Below are 15651 nucleotides of genomic sequence, written 5' to 3'. Positions count from 1 at the left end.
AGTTTTTTGACAACGTTGCTTTATGTTGGATTCGTATTGAGAGACGGAGCATACGAATGACGAGTGAAGAGTCTTAGAACACACGAGTATATTCACGTCATAAAGACAAGGATAGTGGTGCAATGATAAGAAATACCAACAAACGCCGTATAGTGGTAACGCTCAATGGCCATACCATTCGACCTGCGCTATTCAGTTGTGCACATAGTGAAGCACCGGTGGCACACTCTGTCGTTTTGCTGAAGCTTAAGCAATACGACACAATTTCAAATTGAAAGTTTAGTAGTTCAGAATCTAAAATGTTATCGTAATTCTCCTCACCGTTACAAAGTAATTGAAAAAAATTCCAAAACTTGCCTTGCAAAAAGAAACTGCACGCACATGTATCCAAGGCGGCTCATGGTACTTTGTATCGCTTGATGTGGTTTTGGCCATTAGTTCAGTCATTTTCTGCGTTCCGCTTGAAGACTGATCTTGACCACATCTTTTCTTTCGATAGCGGTAGAGATGCGTTCCTAAATCCAACAAAAATATATAATATTCAGTCAGTTGGAGTATGGTATTTTGATCGGAAATTGTTTCAAGATTAATGAAAATTAATGCACGAGACACCGACTAACGCCAAGATTGCGTAGGATCAACGACCAGCCTAGACCTTCTAAGCATAACCTACTGAATTTTTTAGAACCGTTCGAGTTATGAAGATGCTTTATTCAAATATTTTCTCGTAAGTAGGTATATTTACGAGCAACGTCCGACTGTAATATACCCAACTTTATTCGACGAGTGGGGTAATAATACATGTTTCCATGGAAACACAGTCTATTTTCAAAGTTAATGACCATAATTGTATCCTTGCTCTTGGCTGATCGCAGACAGTCAACTGCGCGCTGCTGTAAATATTATACGAGTATTTTAAAATAATAAATACCTAATGATACTTAATCATTTTTCACCTTACACCTGATCTGCGATCACTGGCCAATTCACTTTATTACCCATTTTCAAGTATTAAAGAAGATACTTATCAAAATTTCCATTTCCTTCGATTTTACTCGTAATTGACCAGCTCCTCACATTATTCGTCCAATATTACAAGTTAAGTTATAACTTAACCCCTTGGCCTACGATTTAAGTTCCGATCGGGCGGGCTCATAATCCACGGCAAGGTTGGTCATACGTGTAAATACCACGGCTCTCACTCGTGATTCTGATGTTTGGACAAAGAGTTAAACGGAAGCATTTAAAAATATTCAAATCTCATGATCATAAGTTAAATTCCTCTGTGTTATATCAATAATCCAAATCACCAAAAGCTTGGTCTAAGTAATGATTAAAAAAACACGTCCACTGTAAGTATAAATTTTTTCCTAAAGTTGATGAAATTTTTGGGACAAGTGGAATGCAATCAGTGACTGAACGAAAGCCGTGATCAAACTTCATACGGTTGACACGTGTGACATCGGCACTTGCATGAGTTAAGACAATAAGACGACAAAGTAACGGTACAGAGTCTTCGTGTCACCCGGAAGGAGTAAAGCACCTGCATCCGTTTCGACCGTATACTGCATCAATCGAGAAAGATAGCGGTGTAACTTTTCGTATCAGCCTTCGGTGCTACGGAACCAGAGGCTAAAATTCGCATCTGGTCTGATCTAACTGCGTGTCGGCTTTCTCGACATAAAATGATCCGCTAATATCGTATGGTTTAATATTCCTTGACCGCTGCCGAATGAGCAAATGATGTGGCAGATTTGAGTTCCCAATGAAAGGCGTACGCGGTACGTGCCGCGAATGAAATGCCAATCGAATCGGCGTATCGTAGCAACGAAAAATTTTCTGGAGTGTAATTGATTCGTAATAACTCCGATGAAAGGTATGAATCGTTATTTTACAAAGCGATATTAACCATACGCACGTACACAATCGCAGATTCGAAAGTGGTCAGATTTCTAGCGATATGACGGGGTTCTAATTGTAACAGCATGATACGGTAATTAAATGTGCGCCAGGTATCGGGCCCCGAGCCTTGGCCCGATGAGTATTGATCGAACAGTGATTGGGCCTGATTGCTGACCGGATATCAGGTAGTGCAAAAGCATCTTGATCAGTCCGAGATCTTCCGCCGTGCATACATTGATCGCTGCCGCATGCATAAAGGAGTATATGTAGCTTCGTTTGGCTCACGATAGCGGCGTGGCTTTGTACCAGATAGGTGAGGCTTCAGGACTTCTCAGTCCCCCACGACGAAGCTTAAATCAATCAACGTAATTAACGCTCGCTTTGTACCGCTACGAAGGTTGAATTAGAATGGTCTTATTGCTCACGATTAGACTATGCAAACGACCCTCTGTGATACCGACACCGACGCCTATGGTATCAAGGGGGAAATTGTCTCTTCTTAATGGTGTCCGCGAGCATTTCTCTGTGACCTGATTCATCGTTTCCTGAATCACTTTAGCAATGTGTTCTTCTCAAATTTTTCGACCAAACTATTGAACGGCAGCGCATTCCTTTGTACATCGGTATAGTATGTTTCAAACGAATCTAGGTAACGGTAATTTCATCAACGATGCACGGATTGATCGTTTTCAACTACTCATTGTCAGTAATGCCTGGATGATATTGTCTTTCATCCGATTCTTTACGTCTAATGTTTCTATAAATCTTAACAAATGATTGAAAAAATGTATGTGAAATCAATAAAAATTCATGAGGTAAAAAAATTTACGAAGTATCAATTTTCCCATGTATTTGAAGCTCAAATAATCGAATTTTTTAGTGTCATAAAAAATCCGCCCAGTTAATAAAGAAATCTACATACCAGCTGATAGATGCGTTCAGGCATACGTGAGAAGTCTTACGGAACCCGGGGAGAAGGCAAAGAGCCAATGTAGTGGGAGGCCCTGCAGGACGGAAGATGGTACTGCAGCCGGAGATACCGAGGATCGCTGATGCGTCGAAGATCACCGAGGTGACTTCCTCCTGGGAGAGGGTGCCATGCGCCCAGAATGCCCCTGAGCTGTTTCACATACCACTCGTACAGGCGCGCGTAGTTGATCGAGGAGTTCTTTGAGGATATATAATAAAGTCTGTAGAGGCCACCGTAATAATATCCCTGAGATTTAAACCGGGGAAGAGACTGACGGATTAATCCCCCTCGGCTCTCCTTCGGAGGGAATGAATCTAAAAACACCACTTTAAATTTTACAACCTCATAAGCTCCTCATAAGCTAGTGCTGCTTCGAGTAAAGTCCATGCGAACGTTGTGTTTATATGCAGCTTGTAGATCATAAGCGAGGTGATTTACCACGAGCGTCGTTCTCTTCGAAACTAGAACACGTGCTTTGCAACAACACTGATGGAAGCCACTTATTTCTGCTAATTGGAACAGACGATCTTTGCTCAATGAATTGCGAACGCCCCATTTCACGACTCATCGAACATTGAGGGATCGTTCAACAATCGACGATTGTGCGTGAAATATTTTTCATTAATTTTAAATGACTATTATTCCCCCATAAAACGTCAACCCTTTAATTATAAACAGGGGTAAATTTGCGCTGGCTCGTTTAAAGGAATTTTTTTTTTCCTTTGTCGTACTACATTTTACGAAATTTTTCAAACCTCCGTCCTGCTCTAAATTTTAATAATATGAAGTGACAATCGCTCAATTTTAAGTGAAACTATAAGACGTCAAAATTACGCATTGTAAATTCGCATCTGCCCGATGAAACTTCTGTTGTCATGAACATTCACAGAGTAACGACATAGAAAAATTCAAATAATTTAAATATTAGGTATATGTTTTACTGGAGTATTATAATAATCGATAGACGTTTGTCAGAATGTTTGTTTTAAAAAAAAATATATAATATCTAGAGTAAAACTGAATTATGGATACCGTGTGTAGCGGTTGATTTTGTTGTCATTCTCGTGTTTCAGCAATGAGCTATGGCTCGAATCCTGCAGTATTCATGAATGAATTTAATCACAGTTTCTCTCGGGCAACAAATCCAATTAGGCTTGAACGTCGGCAAAAAGATGAAACGATGCGTTGCGTAAAAGTTCAGTGAACGTATCGAAGTTCCCCGCCCATAAAAAAAAAAAAAATCTTCGCAAATTGGTTGGAAGTATGTTAAATGTGATGAGCTATTCGTTATGAGAAATTTTGGCACGTCATGCATCTTGTGGAACTGAAAATACAAAGTAATTAAGTCAATTATGAATCGTCCCTTGAGGAACGTATACTCCAAATGTAACGATAATTAATTTGAAAACCGCACCTTCCGTATATTCCCGCCATTTGGCTCACCATAAAACAAGTGAACTTTTGTAAACAAACATACTTCTACTGGAAAGTTTCGTGGGAAAGAATTCAAGTCCTTAACATATAATACTGCATAACAGCCACACTTAGCATTGCGTAGTACGTTATGAAATATAATGTTGAATTGTATGGAACAGAAAGTAATACGATTACCGAACGTATGGAAAAAAATGGTTTCTTTGTACACGCACATCTTTTACCTCCAATGTTGGGACATAGAATAATAAAATCGAGCAGTGCTTCAAGAGTAGGAATGAATTACTAGACCACGTCAGATTCATCATTGCACTCATATCTCATTTGGAATGTTCCGAGTACTTGGCACACGATTTTTGTTAGAGCTCATCTCTAGCCGTGCTATTAACGGGAAATCCAATGAATTCGCATCGTAATCGCGTAGGATCCTTCCGTTTGAACAAATTTTCAGAATCCAGTCTTTTGGCAATTCATAATTGAGCAGAGATCAGAATAACCGTAGGATAAGTACCTCGCGTCTCATTGTTGACGCGAGTACGATACTCTGTTGCGAATCGGTTCAATTCATCATTCAATTACCAATAACGTACAGCCGATCTACAGAATTCACTTTTGACTTGCATTGTTGATCGCTATACAACGGTGATAACGGGTATCTGAATAATGGGAATTTTTTCAACTCCTACAAGGATACGATTCCGTGCAAAAAATCCAATCAAAGAACAGTTTCGGTGTGTTGAAGGTAAAAAAATTTCCAGCCGGGAAATAAGCATACTTCGCAGATATTTTCTCTGTAACGAAATTTTAAACCGTGAAATCTTCTTCGCCGGCAGTGTACGCCTTGGCCATCGGTGGACATTACTTTTGCTCGTGGGAGATGAGAGGAAGCCCTCCGGATCCGAGCGCAATTCCAAGAGCAGATCGCGTCGCCTAAAGAACCGGTTACCTACACTGCTCCGTAATCGTGGATTTTCTTACATCTAAAGGGATTTTCTGCCCTGTGCAATGGTACCGAGACACGGTAGAGGATAGCCAGATGCCTCGGTAGAGTAACCAGCAAAACAAACAGTCTAGCCAGTCCAACAAATTACTCACACTTAATCCTATACGTGGGGAGACGTCTTCATCCTCGTGAGTAGAATACTGGGAATGGAGCATCCCAGCCCCGGTGTTCCGTTGCCCAAGGTTTTTCAGCGTCGTTGTACGTCGCGATCTGCAATAATCACCCGCACGTCGTTATCTCGAGCCACACAGATTTTTTACAACGATTGCTGCCAATTTCCCTTGAAATTGACGAGATTCAAGAACGGACAGTCCGAGGTCTAATGGGGTGGATGTACCATTTCTGGCCACCCTTGTAATATTCTGTATTTATTCACTTTCCTCTTAGTCTCTCCGATTACTCGATTCAAGAGTGAAATCTGACCTCCGGCAGGTTTTTAATGTTTGGTATACTCTATTGTTTGAAAATTAGCAATCACGTGGTGAATTTGAAACGAATATGCCCGCAGCTTGATCAAACGACGACCACGACTGGTTGTACTAAAGTGACGGAAACCGGTACATCTACTAAGCAATTCCCATAAAACGTTGGAGGTTTTTTTTCGTGATGTAGCGGCCTCGAGAGAATCGACTTCAATTATCTTGAACGAGATTTCAATCGTTAGCCATATAAAAATTGACCCGACATAAGAGTTCCCAGCATCTGCAGCGCCGATGAAACTACATGCGCCTGAAGTTCATTAGGAATCGATAAAAATGATAATGATTCTGTCAAGATCGTAAAAATCGCCTCGAGCCATAATTGGATTGCTCCATGGGCTAATCTTTATTGTAATTCATCCTTGGAACGAGTACTTAGTACTTAGGCATCCGAGGCGTCATGGCATCTGCACATGCAGGCGTGATACATCATGACTTTGCCAACTCGTAGCGCCATTACTGAGGTTGCCACGTGTTCCACGCTTCCCTCTGCAAGTCGTCCGGCCCATTCTCACTTACACGTATCGGAATACCGAAGCGAGTTCGGTCGGATCTATATTCAATTCACAGGCAAGCGGGTATAATATGTCGGCTCAGGTACTCGAAGAAACACTATCGACACAGCCTGCACGCGCAAAAGGCCACCGCGCCGTGCGTTAAAGAATAACCTGGTCTCCCCCGAGGCATGAACAGCCGATATTGATATAACTTACAGGCACATTTAACAGAAAATTAATCACGATCACATCGCAGCCATGCAGTTACGCAATTAGCATATCAAAGTGAGAGTTAACCATTGCGGCGGAGAACGAGTCCTGATTCACGCGTTTCGGTGGTACCCGAGCAAACGGAACGCCGGAGTTCGCCGTGGCGCAAAGGTCACCAACCGGCCTCTTCTTCGCGGCAGCCATGCTAGGAGCCCCTGGGACGTGGGGCTAGGTCGTTGAAGAGCACACGCTTGTTACCTTGGCTAAGTGGGCGGCCGTTACCCCGTCTAAGTGCTCCATATCCCGCGTGGCGTGTACCAAACGAGATGATGTTTGATACAGACAGCGAAGCTACAATTTCATGCGAGGGTCAAGCATGCCACTTAACACAGCTACTACCCGAGTCGAACTCTCGCGAAACGAGCCATGGATGATTCGACGGTTGACTTGGACGTGCCGGGTGGAATTGGACCAAGAAGCGTCACATCCGTCCCGTAATAAGCGATCGTCCTTCAATTGTTGGAAAGGTCCGTGCCCCGGAAGGCCGCACTGTAAGCGATATTAAAGCACGTGAAACGTCGAAGTGCTGCTGTAAGAACGTGGCGCGTTTCTCACGCGGAAGCATCGCTGTCAACAATGAGTACGTGGCGAAACATTTTTCCATATAATCGGTATTTCGTAATTTAGCTGCGTCGTTGTTGTCTAATCGTGGGATTATCTTTGCGTGTGTATACAAGCCGAGCGAACGAAGGCCTCTTTGTCCATGGGATTTGCGGGTTATGCAAGACGCCTGCCCAATTATTGCGTCGCTTTATTACGAACGATAATTATCATTCGTTTCAAGTTTTCACGGTGCACAACATAACACAATTGTTCGAGTCGAGACTGGGTCACGCTTGCCCGGTAGAAACTGAAATATGAAAACAGGTGTCTCCCGTCCTCGTATTCGCTTACCTCGACACCAACGACCTCGTTGAAAATTGCCATGCAACGAGCCTCGGTGTCCCGACTTTTGTAGACGCATAAAAACAAGATAACTCTTCTGGTACAATTTGTCTCTCGTTGCAATCACGCTGCACACTTCCTAATCTTTCAAACGGACCGTTATTGAATAGGTTTCGCATGGCGCGTCAAGTAATGGGGTGAAAAAATGGCCTAGAGCAAAAACCAGGCGTGTGGGTTCTTCGAGGATACGTAATCACCGCACTCGCAGAACGGAATTTATTTTATCATAATTCATTCGTCTAGAATCTGCTCGGAATTCCGCCGCGTCTGACGCTCGACTCGGCCGTATAGATTACCCGGCGCAACGTCACCCGACCATTTGTTAGATCAGTTTCTTCAATTCCGAGGGCATTTGTCTGTCTCGGCTGAGAAATGTTCGAGTCTATTCACCGGAGACGCACTCAAGGTTGTGGTTACTCGATGCTTCGCGTGGCTCGGTACCTGCATCCACCTCGTACGCCGCATACTTGCGGTAAATTTCCTACGACTGGCAGTGATTGATCTGGTCAGGGTCGCTCCTGACACATTTGGTCTTCGTAACAGGCAAACGCATTATGCCGCCGACGCACGGAACTGCATCGCTTCGCCTATCGTCGTTGCATATTCGAATTAACTCCAACAAAAAATTTCGCTTTCTACTACCGACCTGCGATCTTTGATGTGCGATTTGGAACACAGTGGCCCCGTTTCAAATTTGGGAGTCTTAGATTGTACCGGTATGACGAGACGTTCACCATCGAAATATCCCGACTTCCGAACCGCTCATCTCGTTTATATGTTACAGGATTCATCTGCCGTTTTCAACGCTCTGGTTGTTCGTCCTTCGTTACATTACATGTGCATTGGGAAGCGATCGCATAGCTTTGGGAATGACTGCAGTGAACAGTGATCAGTTCGGTTTCGACTGTCCCTTAACGAAGTTACGTCAAAGAATGAAAATCGTCCCACCTGCTATCGATTGGATGACCAACTCCACGATTCTACCCGTGAAGTGAACACTGTAAGAAATTCCGAACGAACTAACCGCGTCACTTAGCGTCGATGCCTCGGCTGCAGAAGAAGAAAAGGAAGAGAAAGAAGAAGAAGAAGAAGATGATGAGGAAGAAGAAGAAGAGGGGAGGAAATGGAGAAAAATGCAGCGCATACGAATAGGACTGAGGAGAGAACAACGGGAAAAGCAATGGGGCATCTACACGCCAGCTGAACAGCGATGGTTCGTAGGACTCGAGGCTTGAATAGTAGGCAGCAGGCTGCGGGTTATATGTTTATTTGCGGAGGATGGTTGCACGTGAGTTCTACGCCCGCAATGCCTTTCCGCAGCGCGGAGAGTCTCGCCCGCATCCCGGGGCCCCTTGGGCGGGGTGGATGCATTGTACAGTTAGGAAGACTGCGGAGGATAATGAGCAGAGCGTGTTGCCCTCTGGTCTTGAGTTTATGAGCCCTGCGTCTTGTCTTTGACACGTCACGCGCCGGGTTAATTTCACATTCCTCATCAACCGATGCCGTGCAAAATCTTGATTTTAATTGCGAGCCTGTCGCTGTTCGTTCAGCCTCGAGACCTCTCGAGTCAAATTTCTTTTCCCGCATATTATTCTTGCTTAGACTGTTTTACTCCCAAGTTTTTTTTCCTCTCGTTATTTCACCAGTTTCGCACACATCGTACACGCGTGCGCACGCGAATCACTCGTGTTTGATTTAATCGAAGGTTAGCCCCGGGTATGTCAGTCTTCGGACGTGCGTGTCATTCGGGATACCTGCGGGGTTTAGGGATTCGGAGGAAAGCTCCAATTTCATAACACACTTTCGAAATATACGTGTTCGACGTGTCTAGATCGTGGCTAACGATTGTGCCGCGGTAAATCTTGATCCCACTCTCAAATTTTGCTGACGAGCTACGAGTACGGACACATAGAAGTGCACGAATTTTGTCGTATTTTCACTCCACCATGCATGCAAATACGATCAACTTCAAAAAACGTTGTAATGCGAGGTACTAGCGAACATGGGGGAGTATTTACAGGAACCGTGAACATTGTACGAATTCGTTACAGTGATTCACTAAGAGTAAAAAGAGTTGTTATTTGTGAGAAGCATTATCCCAGACAATCTTGAACCCTTCCTATATGACTCAATATCACAACTTTCAAAAACGCGTACGATATAAAAATTGCATCATCATTATAAGAATAAAATTGAATAAAATGTGCGTATTTGATATAAATTAATAGCACGGATTAATTCGTATGGTACAATAAATAATTCAAACTACATTCTAAACTGTCTTGATGTATCGTTTATTAATACTGGCAAATCATTCAGAGATACACAGCTACTCGGCAAAGTAACTTCGTTGGAAAGTTGCGTGAGAAAGAATTCACGTCAATATAACATGCCACAACAGTCCCAGTTCGCATTACGCAGCCCGTTACGAAATGTACCATTGGATGATCGGAAACTGATGTAACTTTTCTAGCGAATGCTGAACAATATCTTTTCTCTAATTGTATGTTTTAATAATCCCGTAGTGATTCTCGATAGAATTATTCACCATTGAACATTCCCGTCTCCAAATTTTTTTTTCGTATAGGAAAAAATGACGTCTTCTTATCAGGATCAGTAGAGGAATACATTCGATATTATATCTGTGTGGTTTATTGCTCCCGCAAGTTGGGCTGCAAGTGTGCGTGGCGTTTCCGATAAACCTCGGCTAATATAAAACCACTCTGAGTATCGTAAGACGTATAACCATCTCGACTTCTACATTGTTCCGTGCTCGTCAACACGGAAAATTTGGAACTGCAGTCGATTCTTACCCGTGTGTATCGTGACATTGAATTGGAAATAAAATTGTTAACTTCTCAAAACCCGCAGCAATTCTCTTCCGGAAATCTTGATTCATTCCATCCATCAAAACCTGATCGGCATTCGTTCTCGAATGAGAAAATTATTTCTGTTTTGATATACGACTATTTTTTAGCCAACAAATAAACACACCGTTGAACGCGATCGTTCGGAGTTTAAATTGTATTTTCGAATCACGCATTGCGATTGTATAAATTAGCCCGACGGCCGATCAGGCCGCGAGTTATATTCATTGCGAATCAAAATGCGACAGGGTCATATTCGACATCAGCCACATTTCACTAATGGTTTTATAAGTTTCGATAACTGATCATAACCATAAAACCCATTATTGTCGTGTTGCAGACCGATGAAATACCCCAAGGCGGTTATGATTGATTTGCCAAAAAAAAAAAATAAGGAAGCAAATAAAAGGATATACCGACGAACCCGAGTCGTTCTAAATACCACTTGCCAAGATTAAAATTTTCTGCAAAACTTCAGCACCTGGTTATTTCGGGATCTGATGAAAATATATATGAAGGGTAATTATAGCGTGTGTTATGAATTTCTATTCGCGTGGTAAAATCAGGAAATCACAGGGTCTTTCACCCGATGACGTAAATGGCGTAACCGAATATGGTTTGTCCGTTGAATTTATAATTAAAGCCGAAGCAATAAACCGTAGGTAAATAATCCCATTCGAGATATATGGTACACGATATCCTGGTTCTACAATTCATTCAGCGGGCTATGCGAGTGTGAAAGTGAGCTTACAATTGGATAGCTGAGCACAGTTACTCCAAGTACGTTGAACGAATCCCAGTGCGATTACGCCTCTAATTAAGTCGAATCCATACCACATCTCACGTGGACTCGGAAAAATATACGTACAACCGATGCATAGTCAGTATAAAAACAAGTTTCGTAAGTCAGACCAACGACCGACCCGAATATCAATTCATTTAACTTCTAATATAAAAACGGTCGATTGTTTTTCGCGGAATATCAGTCTGATCGCATCGTAAGGTTCAAACTGCGACATGTGTTTAGGGATTTTCTCCCCGAATATGGGCCAGTTGGGCTCATATTTATTGCGCCTGATAATCGAGTTTCCGACCAAACACAACCCTTCGCCGTGCATCTCCGGGCCACTCTCTGCCCCCCGGCCCCGCCATCCTTCGGAGAAACCACTCAAAAGCCCGAAGGTTTATCGGATACCATAATCTCAGACAAAATTCAGCGAAAGGTGAATCGATCCCACTCAGCTCAGGCTGAACAGCGTGAGCAAGGTTTTCGCCCCCTCGCGTTCATGTTTCAAGGCCAAGGGTTTCTACCACAGAGGTACCGGGGGTCATAACGATCAAAAGTCTACCGAGAGTCTGTAGGCTGTCAGACGGTCGCTGGCCCCGCAGAAAGGGAGAAAAAAAATGATTATACAGCCGCGGTACCCGCCTCGCTGCGTACATATATTACGACCACAGGACCCGGCCATCCTGCAGTCCTTTTAGCTCGGCAGCCCGCGCTGCTCCAAAAAGACAGGGTGGGTCGGAGAACACGAGATCCGCTTCACGGAGTAGGGACGTCGTGTTCGGGCAACCCTCGGGGATTTCCCGGCTCTTAGAAACCCTTCCACGCCATTAAGTGGGCTAGCACATGTGGGTATGTGTGTCACGATGAATACATTATGCGGGCTTAAAACACGCTTGAAGAAACACGGGATCTTCTCGGCAAGTCGCAGGGCTTATGCGGACTGACAGGCTCGGATCCCTCTGCACGCTAAGAAGCGCTCCAATAAAAACTACAGAAGCGTTAATCGTAGTTATCGATATGTAAATTTTCTTATCGCACAAAAAGAGGTAGGACGTGGGATGTCGAGATTCTTACAGCAAATTAGGGGACTCGAAGGGTGCCGACGCGGTTTTGAACCGTCGAAAAGAGAAGCACGTGTGAAAGCTGACGGCTATGCAAGGAATTTATTTGCAATCGGTACCCCGGGCTTATCGCTGGGCTTAAATCTTCTAAATGTCAAAATTGAACTGGAACGGATTGTCGGGCGAATTCGGACAACGATAGAAACACCAATTAATCAACGATTCATGTGCATGGGTTATAGGTTTCTTTATAATGATGCACACGTGAATAATTAATCTCGAAATCCAACACTTGCAATTGGATTCAACCTCAGAATAACAGGATCACTGTCTCTTCGAAATAGAAAGAAGTCTGTTAAAAATTACTCACTTATACTGGTCTGTTTTTTTTTTTAATTTTTTTTTTAATTTTTATCCCAACCGTCGAGTTTCAAGACAAAATCAAATTGTTTAACCGTGTAAGCTACCAGCAATTTATGGATACTTTGGTAGATTTTTTTTATAGGTTCTCCGTAAATGTCACCATAACGTCATGAAGTTTAGAAACTTCAATGGCATTAGTTTCGTTGGGATTACGGTAAACGCGAACAGTACAGCAGACAACATCTCAAAAAGGTCGATAACAGGAAATTCTTCCAGTGACTTCATTTCACAGACGGTACATGTGAATACACGCTTCGAGGGATTAGCGAACCCCAACAATAAATAACCATCGACTGCGCGAAATATTTGCGCTGCCAATCGTTTCCCTGGCTAAGAAAACAGAACTCAATAATTGAGGGCTTCAAATTATTTGCTCGACGAGCTACCGCGCAGCCATTCTAATTTATCAAATTGGTGCAAAATACTTACAGCCAGGGTGTTCCACTTAAGAGTTTGCGATGCGTTCCGGTCAAGTGGTCGATCAGCGTGATCAGCAACACGAATCATCCACGGAGCCGACCGGATGACATTCCGCTGACTCGACAAGCTGCTTCGGTGCAGGCGCCAGGAGTCGTTTCTATCGTTGGTGTGGCAGTGGGACAAGAACGATGGGGTTGGCGGGAGTGCAGGTACTCTAAGGCAATAAAGCATAAAGCAGGATTTAACGAAGAGTTTGCGTTCGGTTAACGTGATATACACTGATTGGGCCTCGTAATGGGCTCCTCGATAGCCCGTCGTCAATATCTCGCACGCGGTTCATTGTGAGTATTATTTGGTCGAGTAAAGTGCTCGTTAAGTTAAATTTTTTTCTTAGGAATCGTACAACGAAGCGAGTACTAGAAATATGTTCAGGTTCCCCATGACACGCAATGTGCAATCTATCCGCAGGGGATGGTGAAAGCAAAGGAAAAGAACGGTAAAGTAAAACGGTTATGAAAGATCCTGTTGATGATTCGGACCGGTGAACCGTGGTCACGGTTTCAACCTACGTCAATATTCTTTCACAAATCATGGAAGCTAATTTACCAACAGTATTCTGTTTTAACCGTACCCACCTAAGATCCTGTGCGTTTTTCTGCTACTGGCCCCCGAATCCAACCGATCTCAGCGTGAAGACTATGATTATAGTGATTACGGATGGTATTAAAATGCAAATTATAAAATCTTTCCGCTCCCGGACACAAAGGGAGCTTAACTGGCCTCTAAGTATACCTGTACCGATTAATCCTCCAAGCCCATGCCTTGAGGCAGCTGGACGGTAGCTGCTCAGAATTTTTGGAACCAGATACAATTTGCAGAACCCAACTCCAAAACTCCATTCTTATTCTTTTCGACAAATTCAGTTTATAACGTCCCGTTTATATCGGCAGCGCAGACAAGTATTCAACAACAGCATATCTTGCAATACATATTTTTTACAACCGTGCCGTTGAATACTATTGAATCAATTCAAAAATACCCGCTTCAACTTCGGTGAGGATTTGTTTAACTGGCATCTATTCACATATACGAACTTGGAAAATGTCCTGACATTCCAGTTTCAACCCGTGCAACCCTCCTACAAGAGCTGAACGACCAAGTCCAAAGAACTCGTCCGTAAATCGTAACGAATATCAGACGTCGAGGCTTCAAGATACGCGAATACACCGAGAAAAGTACCTTCAACCATCAGCCGAAGGGAGAGAGGGGGGGGATACAAATAAACTCCGGTCAAGTCGAGGAGGCTAGAAGCAAGAAAGGAATTATCACCACAAAGACGTCCATTATAAACCCTAGCTGGGACTGGATTGGCCTAAGCTGGCTCTGTTCACTCACTTGGCCGCTGGCCGAAGTGAGGACCATTGAAATGCAAAGTCCCTCATAAACTTCCACCGTAGCTGCTCACCCATAAGCGAACGTCGAGTCGAACAGAACTGCCACGGAATGACAAGGGGAACAGTTTTACGACTTTGGGAGGAACTCTCTGAGCGCGGAACTGCTCGCCCATCCGATTCCCGAGCAGCTATGGCGTGAGTGAAACAGGTAAACGCGTTTTGCTATCGAGTAAAATGCTGCAGCCTTCTTACGGAAAGTCGGTTTCAGTTCCCTTGGTCAATACCGCTGCTGTTTTTCTACACGTAAGCATCTGCCGCTCGTGCTGGTGTGCTCTGCGCACACCGAAAAAGAACGATTCGACTTTTTCGGTTGCCTTGCAACTCTACATAGGTTAACGTTTACGACCCCATTTAGTCTACCAAATCACGACAAAAACCATTCGTCGTTCTGGCGCAGAGTTCACTGCACGATAGAACCCTTCTACTTGTTCGATATCTCGGCGTTGAAAACTTCAAGTTTGAGGCGACGTCTCCGGTCGCTCATTATTCGCACTAGCTAGTAACAAAATTCATACTTTATGGATTTCAGTACACAACATCCATTAGAAATAGAATGGCTGTGGAATGAGACGCTTCTTGGTAAAATCTACTGGTAATAAATATATTCCCCTTTTCCAGATTAATTGAGGTAATTCATAGTAGCAATCGAGAGTGACGGGCTATTCGATTCATTAGAGTTGCAATGTGGGGATTTCTTAAACGTCCCGTAATTTTGGAAAATTTATGAATCTAACAGAATACTTCGAACCCCTGATACCGGTAATTCAAAGTACCTGAATTTTCCATGGCACAAGCCTGAAGAAATAAATTCACGTACCTCAGACGCACGTTCCCGTATGCGATAGTGAGTGTTGTTTATGTGTAGATGAAGTGGCTGGATACATCGTACAGCCAAGCGGGTAACCACTGACTGCGTTACCATCGTAAATATTTATGATCCGTACCGTGATCCAACTCTGACTTGGTGCCCCGTCCTTGAACAGGATGAATCGTACGAAGTATCCATCCAAAATGCGCGAATGGATGAATTTGCTTCGGTGGTTACAGCGCAACGGGTTAAAGATATCTGTAAAATGTGAAGCGTAAGCGTGAACGAAAAAAGAATCATAGTCACAAGGAAATATTTCTTCTTGTTGTGA

General features: G+C 43.4%; 1 long non-coding RNA gene across 1 annotated transcript; it reads right to left on the bottom strand.

Moving 5' to 3' along the window:
* Nucleotides 1–363: 363 nt before the first annotated feature.
* LOC124300145 (uncharacterized) lies at nucleotides 364–15572 on the bottom strand. Its single transcript, XR_006907159.1, has 5 exons — nucleotides 15330–15572; nucleotides 13068–13272; nucleotides 5402–5519; nucleotides 2825–3186; nucleotides 364–515 (listed from the first exon to the last, which is right to left on the bottom strand). It is a non-coding gene; the product is annotated as an uncharacterized LOC124300145 (long non-coding RNA).
* Between the last annotated feature and the right edge of the window lie 79 nt (nucleotides 15573–15651).

Source organism: Neodiprion virginianus, chromosome 3, assembly GCF_021901495.1.
Source record: "Neodiprion virginianus isolate iyNeoVirg1 chromosome 3, iyNeoVirg1.1, whole genome shotgun sequence".
NCBI lineage: Eukaryota > Metazoa > Arthropoda > Insecta > Hymenoptera > Diprionidae > Neodiprion > Neodiprion virginianus.
This window is presented reverse-complemented; position numbering and strand designations above follow the sequence as displayed.